Source organism: Colossoma macropomum, unplaced genomic scaffold (assembly GCF_904425465.1).
Source record: "Colossoma macropomum unplaced genomic scaffold, Colossoma_macropomum, whole genome shotgun sequence".
In the NCBI taxonomy this organism is placed as follows: domain Eukaryota; kingdom Metazoa; phylum Chordata; class Actinopteri; order Characiformes; family Serrasalmidae; genus Colossoma; species Colossoma macropomum.
In genome coordinates this window covers 72,938-84,795 of record NW_023495864.1, presented here as the reverse complement: position 1 = coordinate 84,795, position 11,858 = coordinate 72,938, and the positions used below count along the sequence as shown (strand labels likewise).

The window sequence follows — 11,858 nt, the reverse complement described above, 5'->3', positions numbered from 1 at the left end:
GAGTGATGGGTTCTCCACTGCTGCTGTGGTCAATAAAAGCTTCCCGTGTCTTTTTCTTCGCTGACGCCGCAGTATTTTTAATGTGGCACTACTGGTCCTATTTTTGTTTGTTTCACTTATCACACTGCAGAAAATCAATATCAGAATCAGAATCAAGCTTTATTGGCTATAAGGAATTTGGTTTTGGTTACAGAAGCTCACAGAGCACGGTATCAGACAAACAATTAATAATAACATAATTTGAAAGAAGTGAAGTATCTCACATAAACCTAAAAAAATAATATTTGAATTACTTTCTAACCAAGCCGAGTCAAGCTTCTTTTTTGTTTTGCATCATCTTCCTTTACTGCTAACAGCACCGACTACAAAAGCCCTCAGCCCAAATCAGAAAACAAATAAGCAAACATAATCCAAAGATGAACAACTTTATTGAGTCATATCCAGACAGGTGGAAAAAATGATCACCACAGTGCAGCAAGACCTTAGCCTTAACCATACACCACGTTAGCCAAACACCAGAAATCACAGACCCGTAACTGCCAACAACAACATAGGGTGGAAACTCGCTCACACGGCTGAAGTTGAGACAGGTGCGTGAAAGGAGAAATAGGGCTCACCATGGCCAACTAGTCAAGTCAAGTCAAGAGGCTTTTATTGTCGTTCCATCTATGTACAAATACACAGTGGAGTGAAATTACGTTCCTCCAGGAACAACACGGTGCCACAAGGAGCAAAAAAGTACAAAGTGTGAACGTGCAGACAAAAGTGTGCAAACAAAAAATTAAGCTAGAAACAAACAATAAATACGATAAATTAAACAGACATTAGACAAAGTAAACAGACAGGACAGTGCAGCACCGACACAGCACTCATTTCTGAGCATGAGGTAGTGGAATAAGGTGCAGAGATTATTTAACATGCTGTGATCTGCGAGGGTGTTGCGGGCGGTTAGTTCAGTCCTTGTGAATTTAAAAGACTGATTGCTTGAGGGACAAAGCTGTTGCAGAGTCTGGCAGTGATGGCATGGATGCTCCGGTACCTTCTGCCAGACGGCAGCAGTGAAAAAAGTCCATGTGAGGGATGGATCGGGTCGTCCACAATGCTGGTGGCTTTCTGGATACAACATGTGGTGTAGATGTCCATGATGGAGGGGAGAGAGACCACAATGATCCTCTCAGCTGTCCTCACTATACGCTGTAGGGTCTTGCAGTCAGAGGCGGTGCAATTCCCAAACCAGGCGGTGATGCAGCTGCTCAGGATGCTCTCCACAGTCCCCCTGTAGAACATGGTGAGGATGGGAGGGGGGAGATGAGCTTTCTTCAGTCTCCGCAGGAAGTAGAGGCGCTGCTGGGCTTTCTTGGCTATGGAGTTGGTGTTGAGGGACCAGGTGAGGTTCTCTGTGATGTGGACACCGAGGAACTTGGTGCTCTGGACGATTTCCACAGCAGAGCCAGTGATGTTAAGTGGGCGGTGGTCACCTCGCACTCTCCGGAAGTCAACAACCATCTCCTTAGTTTTTTCTACATTCAGAGACAGGTTGTTGGTTCCGCACCAGGCTGTAAGCCGCTGCACCTCCTCTCTGTACGCTGACTCATCATTCTTGCTGATCAGACCCACCACAGTCGTGTCATCAGCAAAGTTGATGATGTGATTTGAGCTGTGCTTTGCAGTATAGTCGTGAGTCAGCAGAGTAAACAGCAGCGGACTGAGCACACAGCCCTGAGGGGCGCCGGTGCTCAGTGTGGTGGTGCTGGAGAAGTTATTACCTATCCTAACTAACTGAGGTCTCTCAGTCAGGAAGTCCAGGACCCAGTTACAGAGGGAGGTGTTCAGGCCCAGCAGGCTCAGTTTTCCAATCAGCTGCTTGGGGATGATGGTGTTGAATGCTGAACTGAAGTCTATGAACAGCATTCAGACATAAGTGTCTCTATTGTCCAGGTGGGTGAGAGCCAGGAGTGTGGTGGAGATGGCATCATCTGTTGAGCGGTTGGGGCGATATGCAAATTGCAGTGGGTCCAGTGAAGGAGGGAGCTGGTCTTTAATGTGCCTCATGACAAGCCTCTCAAAGCACTTCATGAAGATTGGAGTGAGTGCAACGGGACGGTAGTCATTGAGGCAGGACACTGGAAACTTCTTCGGCACGGGGATGATGATGGTGGACTTGAAGCACGTTGGAACGACTGCAGTGCTCAGAGAGATGTTGAATATGTCCGTGAGAACATCAGCCAGCTGTTCGGCGTATTATCTGAGCACTCTGCCCGGTATGCTGTCGGATCCTGGTGCTTTCCGTGGGTTGACTCTGTGTAGAGTTCTCCGCACATCAGCTGTGGACAGACACAGTACCTGTTCACTTGGAGGAGGAGTGGTTTTCCTCGCTGTCGTGCCGTTCTGTGCTTCAAACCGAGCATAGAAGAAGTTATTTAGCACGTCTGGAAGGGAGGCATCATTGTCACAAGCAGGTGGAGGTGACTTGTAGTTGGTGATGACCTGGATGCCCTGCCACATGCGCCGTGTGTCTGCAGTGTTTCAAAAGTGATTGTGGATTTTCTTTGAGTAGGCATGCTTAGCCTCTTTGATGACCCGGGAAAGCTTGGCTCTTGCTATCCTGAGGCTTGCTTTGTCCCTTGACTTGAAAGCCTTTTAATGGGTTCTCAGCAGCGTGCGCACCTCTGCAGTCATCCATGGTTTCTGGTTGGGGTGAGCTGTGATGAGTTTGGAGACAGTAACATCATCAATGCACTTGTCGATGTAGCCAGTCACTGATTCTGGATACTCCTCCAGGTTGATGGAGTCACCGGAGGTTGCTGCTTCTCTGAACATCACCCAGTCAGTGTGCTCAAAACAGTCCTGAAGAGCAGAGATAGCTCCTGGTGGCCAGGTTCTCACTTGCTTCTGGTCTGGTTTGGCGTGTCTGATGAGTGGTCTGTATGCTGGAGTGAGCATCACAGAGATGTGGTCTGAGTAGCTGTAGTGGGGGCGGGGCTCAGCCCTGTACGCGCCGGGGATGTTTGTGTAAACAAGATCCAGCACGTTAGCCCCCAGGGTTGCAAAGTCCACCTATTGGTGAAATTTTGGGAGCACTGACTTCAGATTGGCATGGTTGAAATCTCCAGCAACAATAAACAGTCCGTCTGGGTGTGTGTTTTGGAGATCGCTGATAGCACTGTACAGCTCCTTCAGTGTGGCGTTAGCATTAGCACTGGGCGCTATATACACCGCTACTATGTACAGTGTAGTCAGCTCTCTTGGCAAATAAAATGGCCTGGCTCTGACACTCTCAAACTCCACCAGTGGTGAGCAGTGACTAGAGACTAGCGCCGCGTTTCTACACCATTCGGCATTGATGTAAACACACAGTCCCCCACCTCGAGTCTTACCACACAGCTCAGCGTCTCTGTCCGCACAGAAGCACAACAGGCCGTCGAGTCTGGAGTTGAGCTTGTCATCCATGTCTCCGTAAAAACGAAAACACAGCAGTCTCTGAACTCACGCAGAGTAGCCCGCTGAATCTGGAGGTAGTCCAGTTTATTCTCCAAGGAACAAACGTTTGAGAGAAGAAGCAATGGAATGGCTGGTCGTCTGAGGTTAGCCATTAGCCTAGCCCGGCTCGCTTGCCCTGCTTCCGCCTTCTCGCGCATCGCTTTCAGCTAGCAGGCTAACACAGCGCCGTAGGTCTTAGCGGGCCTAGCTTGCGCAGCTCTTCCCGCAGTTCGTATGGAAGCAGAGATTGAGATTGAGGCTGATTTCTCAGCTGTAGCAGGCTCTGGCGATAGTAGACGCTGGTGCTGGTTGAAGCATGATATATAGTTTTAATCGGGTTACACGACAGATAGTAAACAAAAAATAGGAAAAACACCGTTTTTCTGTTCCCGAAGTGGCCACTGCAGCTACCCGCCGCGCCGCCGGAACTGGAACCAGTGCTGCAGTCAGGGTATCCAATCAACTATAAAAAGGCTTAAAGAAGTCCACAAGCCAAAGTTCAGAGATCCAGAGTTCAACAAAGTCAAAATGTCAGAGATCCAAAACAACAGGAAAGTCGGAGTTCAAAGCATAAGATGCCTTAGACAAGTGGGGTAACACTTTACTGTAGGGTGCTGTTCATAAGGCTACATAACAGCTACATAAGCTTGTCCTAACAACTGACATAACCCTACATAAATGTTTATAAATGTTTATTCCAACATACATCATTCGCTATAAAGATTACATTTGCCAATTCTAATCAAAGTTAGCTAAAGTAGCCTTTATGACAGATGACGCCTGTTGGAATAAGCATTTATAAACAGTTATGTAGGGTTATGTCAGTTGTCATGACAAGCTTATGTAGGTGTCATGTAGCCTTATGAACAGCACCTACAGTAAAGTGTTACCACAAGCGGCAGCCATAATGCGCTCAGCATACTCTCAAACAGAGAGAATGTCAGACTGTGCACCATAAATATTGGTACAGACAGGTGAATACATCCCTTTTTATTATTTAATTTTTCTAATAAAATGAATAACAAAAGGTTGTAGATCAAATATATTATTTTATTTATATCTGTATTTATTCATATGATTATGGTACAGGGCAGGCTGAGTCAGACACTGCTGGATGAAACTAGACTCTGAGGCTTTAATACAAAAAGGGCGATCTAAATATGTAGTTAAAGATCAGGCATTGGTCAAAACCAGAACAAGACAAACACCAAACAACAGGGACATCAGAAGAGTAATAAGGGCCAGTCAAAGATCCAAAACCAGTAAGAGAAAGTACAACAAACAAAGCCAAAAATCAGAGTCCAAGGACAAAAAGGGCCATAAACCCGAGAACCACAAACAAGATAAACTGCTCAGTTCTGGAAAAACAAAGATTCTTTATAAGGAAGGTGTAATTAGACTCAGGTGCAACAGTTCACAACAATGATCCAGAGAACAATTCAGTATTCAGAGGACAATGATCTTGAGAGCGGTTTGTGATTGGTGGATGGCAGAATGTGAAGTGTTACGTGACCCTGGGGGATTCTGGGAAATGGAGTCCAGGAATGGACTGGTGGACGTTGTGAACTACAGGGCTGGAGGGAGGCGTGACAGATTATTTGTTTTGTAATGTCATATGTTTAATATCAGTATCAAATGGCATTTCATAGTTTGTGTTTGTATTCAGTATAGGCTAAAAACAAACCTCTGTGTGAAATATTGTGGTTATAATAAACAGATAGTGATGCAGGAATGAATATCACACAAGAGAAAAGTCTAAATCACAGATAACAGACTTGCATGTGCAACTGACGGAACAGAGATATACTGGGTACATAAGTCTGAAGTCTGAATACAGATGTGTGTGATTTCAGTGTTTTCTCCTCACTGTGTGAACAGAACTCACCTCTGAATATGGATCTTAATAATGAAACACTCTTACTGCATGTTCACTTCAAATGTTGCAGTTTTATTTATTTATCAAGTAGTGCATGATACTGCAGTGAGAAAAAACTCATGATCGTACAGTGAGTGTGTTCAACATCCTGTGTGTGTTTTGTGTGTCTGCATAGTTATCAGGGAGCAACCAGAGTAACAGCTCCATGATGGGGAACTCCAGCAGTGGAGGAGGAACCTCTGACCCAACGTGAGTAACTTTATATCTGCACTTATTATAAAAAAGAACAAATAAAAAATGTATTACAAGAAAATATTCTTTAAAATGTTTCTCAGTTTTGTTCAGACGAAATGAATTTTATTAAATAGAGTATTTATTCAATACTCACCTCTTATCACGCTATCAGGTTAAAGTGTGCAGGATCTAAAGAACCCAGCCTGGTATCTGTAAAGAGTAATGAGTCCATGCCTCTTCCTCCTAAATTCAGCAGAGGAGGAGGAGAACCCAGCTCTGTGTCTATGAAGAGTGACCGGTCCATGCCTCTTCCTCCTAAATTCAGCAGAGGAGGAGGAGAACCCAGCTGTGTGTCTGTACCCTCTGACCCAGAGTGAGTTATTGTACTATAACACTGAACAGTGAACAGATGAAGAAGTTTAGAATATAGAACACTGAACAGTTCTTGTTGTTCTATGACTGTGACTTTAAAGTCCAGCCACTGACAGTATGGTGTGATCATCTTTATAAATAATCTGTAGAATGTTACAGAAGAAAAATATTAATATAATCTAGAAACAATGTATGTTAGACAACCAGTCATTATACATTTACCATTTATTTACAAATGTGTGAATGTAAAACTATTATTAATGCTCCATTTCAGTCTAGAAACATTCAAAAGAAACCCAGTCAGAGGTTCTTAGTTCCCTGAGTGAATTGTGAGATTCTGAGATTGTTAAGCACATACATAGACTAGAAACCTCTGAACACAATATAATGTCTTCACAAACATGTTATTAGGGCTACCCAGCAGTGCATCAAGGTGTATGTGCTTATTCAGCCTTTAGCATTTGGAGCACAGTTTGTTTCTTGATGCAAGACATTAAGTTCATCTTGGCAGCCTTTAGTGAATGTATACACTGTTAGAGAAAAGCTATTGTGGAGGTACGTTTTTGTTTAGCAGTGTACAAACGATCTAAATGTACTCTCAAAGGTGCAACAATTGTCTTACGGTCCAACTTTGTACCTTATTTTTTTCATTTTAACTTTTTTAACCTAATGTTCTAAAACAGAACAATAGAATAAAATGCCTGGAGTGCAGAGAAGGTGTATAGAGTCAATGTAATTGCAAATAATCTAATTTTAATTTAATTTTAATTAGGTTCCATAACTAAAGGCAATGAAAACATACTCTTGAGGGTTCAACAGTTTAGTACCGTTTTTCTGAGAGTATAGGACATAGATATAATTACATGAAAACATTACATGTGACGGTGTAGTTTCACCAGTGAGCTGAATTGTGAGCTGTTATTATAGTTACTTGTGTTGATGTTTGTGTTACTGTGTTTGACCCCATCAGGCAGAGCTCCACAGAACCTGCACTGCAGATAAACACTCAGTTGGAGGAAACTGGAGACCTGAATCAAGATTCTTACCAAGTGGATGATGTTCTACACAGAGTCTTACAGAGACACAAAACCAGCATGAAGAACAAGTACGAGAGCTTATTTGAGGGAATCAAAACAGAAGAGAATAAAACCCTCCTGAACAGGATTTACACTCAGCTCTACATCATAGAGGGAGAGAGTGAAGGAGTGAATGAAGAACATGAGGTTCTACAGATGGAGAAAACATCCAGGAGACACTTACAAGACTCTCCAATCAACTGCTTAGACATCTTTAAACCTCTACAAGGTCCTGAAGGAGAAACACTAGAAGAGAACATTAGAGCTGTGAAGGCTGACAGACTCAGAGAAAGAGAAGAAGATCACAGACCAGAAGAGCCAGAGCTCAGAGCTGCTCTGACTAAAGGCATCGCTGGAATTGGAAAAACTGTCTCTGTGCAGAAGTTTATTCTGGACTGGGCTGAAGGAAAAGCCAATCAGGATGTAGACTTCATGTTTCTGCTTCCGTTCCGGGAGCTGAACTTGATTAAAGATGATCAATACAGTCTTCATGGACTTCTGTGTGACTTCCATCCTGAGATCAAAGATCTGGACTCAGAGATTTATGATCAGATCAAAGCTGTGTTTATATTTGATGGTCTGGATGAAAGCAGAATTCCACTGGACTTTGAACAGTGTGAGAAAGTATCTGACACCACCATGACATCATCAGTGGGTGTGTTGATGACAAACCTCATCAAAGGAGAGCTGCTTCCCTCTGCTCTGATCTGGATCACCTCCCGACCAGCAGCAGCCAATCAGATCCCTCCTAAATATATCAACCGTGTGACAGAAATTCAGGGATTCAGTGACCCATAGAAGGAGGAGTACTTCAGGAAGAGGATCAGTGATGAAGACCAAGCCCAGAGAATCATCTCCCACATTAAGACAGTGAGGAGCCTCCACATCATGTGCCACATTCCAGTCTTCTGCTGGATCTCAGCCACTGTTCTTCAGCAAATCATGAAACAGCCTCATACAGAAATCCCTAAAACTCTGACTGAAATGTACTCACACTTCCTGATCACTCAGACCAACATGAAGAACGAGAAGTATGAGGAGAAAGATGAGAGAGACCCAAAGAACCTGCTGGAGTCCAACAGAACCATGATACTGAAACTGGCTGAACTGGCTTTCAAACAGCTGATGAAGGGCAATGTGATGTTCTATGAAGAGGACCTGAGAGAGAGCAGCGTTAATGTCACTGAGGCCTCAGTGTATTCTGGGATTTTCACAGAGATCTTTAGGGAGGAATGTGTGCTTCACCAGAGGAAGGTCTACTGCTTTGTTCATTTGAGCTTTCAGGAGTTCCTGGCTGCTGTTTATGTGTTTCTCTGCTATGAGAGCAAAAACATGGAGGAACTGGAGACATTTAGACCGCTAAACAGGGAGTGGTCTGAAGATGCTTCATTGGAGACATTTAAACCACTAAACAGAGAGTGGTCTGAAGATGCTTTACTGGAGACATTTAAACCACTAAACAGAGAGTGGTCTGAAGATGCTTTACTGGAGACATTTAAACCACTAAACAGAGAGAGGCCTGAAGATGCTTTACTGGAGTACAGTAAAACACTACACAGATGGAGGCCTGAAGATGCTTTACTGGAGTACAGTAAAACACTACACAGATGGAGGCCTGAAAATGCTTTACTGGATGATCTGCTGATGGGAGCTGTGGATAAAGCCTTAAAGAGTCAAAATGGCCACCTGGATCTTTTCCTCCGTTTCCTGCTGGGCATCTCACTGGAGTCCAATCAGAGACTCCTACACGGTCTACTGACCCCAACACAGCACAGCTCAGAGGGAACCAGACAGCACATCAAGAGTTTAATCAAAGGAGATAATTATCACATCTCCACCGAGAGATCCGTCATCTCCACTGACAGATCCATCATCTCCACTGAGAGATCCATCAATCTGTTCCTCTGTCTTTCTGAGATGAATGACCAGTCTCTCTCCAGAGAGCTTCAGGAGTATCTAAACTCAGAGAGACACTCAGAGGAGAAACTCTCTCCTGGACAGTGTTCAGCACTAGCCTATATGATGCTGAGCTCAGAGGAGGTTCTGGATGAGCTGGACCTGAAGAAATACAACACATCAGAGGAGGGTTATAGGAGACTGATCCCAGCTCTGACTGTCTGCAGGAAAGCTCGGTGAGTGTTTTATCTAAATGAATGAAACATTTACTGTTGGAATATTTGACCACATATCAGTTAAAAATCTACAAATAAGTGTTTCGTTAGTTAGTATCCAGAATGTAAACCTTGTAGCTCTGCCTTTCTACTATACAGTTAGAGACTGTAGCTGACAATGTTTCTAATAAAGTGGCCAGTAAGTATATTCTGTATTATAGTATTATATCAATGATAGAAGATCTGCTTATAATGAGAGGGAATTCCACCGTTTTTCAAAATTCCCCCACAGCTCAGTGTGTGAGATGTAATCAGAGAGATTCAGAGTGGTTTGGTGTGAAATGGATAAAATGAATGAATAAAAATCAGAGGCGTGTTTGACCCCACTTGATTAAAACTGTGAAAAAGGTTCCAGAGTTTCTCGCAGTTTTACTTCTTTGTTACAAATTTGCTGTATATTACAAAAAGGTCAAAAGGTCAGTATGAATAAGCTTATCATGTATTGTCTTCGAAGACACTGATCATCATTTCAGACAGACAGAGGTTATTTATTAATCTCTGACTCTTATCATTGATCTTCTGTCTCCAACATTAGGCCTCACCGCTGAGTGTGTGTGTGTGAACTCCTCATGCTGTCTGTTTTATGCTGACAGTTACAGAATATCTAATAGATTCACAATCTTGATAAATGGAGCCTTTTTATAAACTCTGACTGAATAGTTTTGTCTTCTGTTTGTAACAGCGCCCCCTACCGGCATATAAGGCCTTATTGCACTGATTCGTGTTTGAACCTGCATATTACCAGCAACATTGTTTGTTTGTTTTTCTTTTTTGGTAGAGTGATGTAATATTACATCGTATATATTCTATATATGAAAAATGAGACAAATATACACCTGTGGTGCCTTTTTTTTGGTTTTGTGAGCTATTGATGAATGTCCCGGCTTACACATATTTATTGATATTTCCTTGAAAAACAAAATATTTAATATTTTGAGAGTTAAGTTAAAGCTCTTTCTTTGGAAAACAAAATATTTATTTCTCTGATTACTTATATCTGTCTATATAAACTCCAAACTTTAGTCTGTGCTGGACTACATGCTGTCAAGAACTTAGCATTGAAACAGAGGTTCTTCTTTCCAGAACTTAAAATATTCCCTTGTGCTGTGCAAATATGTACAAAAACAACCACAAGTTCCAAACTTAATCAGTAAACAGCTCCCACACTGATCAAAAGTTTCTCTGGCTGTGGTGGGAGTGTGTACTAATTTTTCTGCAATCTATGAGCGCTCTGTAATAAAAACTCAACCCAAATTGTTTAGTCTTTAACCCTGTCGCAGGCCTGTTTCAAAGCTTGAGAACACTGTGGCCATAAAACAATAACTGCACCGGCTGCTTGACTCTGGCTCTCTCTCCCTGTCTCTCACAGAAGCTCTCTCCTGAGGCAGGAAACAGTCTCTCCGGTAGTTTATGGCGGAATCTGTACTCTGAGCTCAATTTCCAAAGTACTCTAGCTGAGCTAACTTTCACACTGAAAGCTAAGGTATTAACTCGACAGTACTTTGCAGGAACGTTACTACACAGCATAAAAGCTGTCTGGCTGACACTTAGCGCAGGTAGTAGGCCTATTTTACTCCAAAAACATTGAAGTAAACTATTTATTTTCTGCTGCACTCCTACCATCCGTGAGCTCTTTTCTTTTCTCTCTTTCTTGCTCTTTGCCCATGCCTTCATGCACGCACATACTCTCCTGCCCCCTTTACATGAGAACCAATCACAAAAGAAAATAAAACAAACTCATAAAACGAACTCATAAATCCAATCAAGAAGAAAATGAAACAAAAACTGACAAACCTACTTAAGAATAGGTTGTACTGAGCACATGTTTTCTCTCTACGTCTCAACCAAACTTTGAACAATCTTTTTTCTTTCAGAACTACGTATTTCTTTTCAACCTTATGTTTTCCCTTTCTTTTTTTCCTTTTTTAAACACTGAATTTCTGATTCTTTTATGATTATGCTTTCACATGTAAAACATTAATATATATATATATATATATATATATATATATATATATATATATATATATATATATATATACATACACACACACACAAACACAGTGACAAACAAAGCCAAATATGATTTCACATAAGAAATAAGTTATTTTTGATTTTATTTTCAGTGTAGCATGTCTATTTTGGCACCCAAACGTGCTGAACATTGGTCATTACTATGCATTAGCTTGTTAACTTATCTGTTTAAATTGGGTTTTCCATAGAAAAAAATGCAAAAATACTACAGTGGTATGGAGAGACTGGTGCTCTAATCACCAGCATGGTGACTTTATGAATACATTCATTAGCACACTGAAAATTCTGTGTTGTATAGTGCGGTTACTGCAGATTTTGACATTGGCCCACATTTAAAACCAAAAGATCGGGTCATTGAAAAAACTCTTAACTCCTGTGACACTGGATCTCCCTCCCCCATTTGAACTGTTCTATGTGCTGTGTTTATTATTCCTTTGCAGACTAACTGGCTGTAATCTCGCCAAGGACTCCTGTGAAACTATTTGCTCTGCTCTTCATTCAGCAAAATCTCCCCTGAAAGAATTAGACCTCAGTAACAGTGACCTGCAGGATTCAGGTGTGCAGGTGCTCTCTGCTGGGCTGAAGAGTTCACACTGTAAACTGGAGATACTCAGG

General features: G+C 42.3%; 1 pseudogene; it reads left to right on the top strand.

Annotated features, from left to right (window-relative positions):
- Window positions 1-6,941: 6,941 nt before the first annotated feature.
- Window positions 6,942-11,858, top strand: part of LOC118803161 — a 51,566-nt pseudogene continuing 46,649 nt past the window's right edge.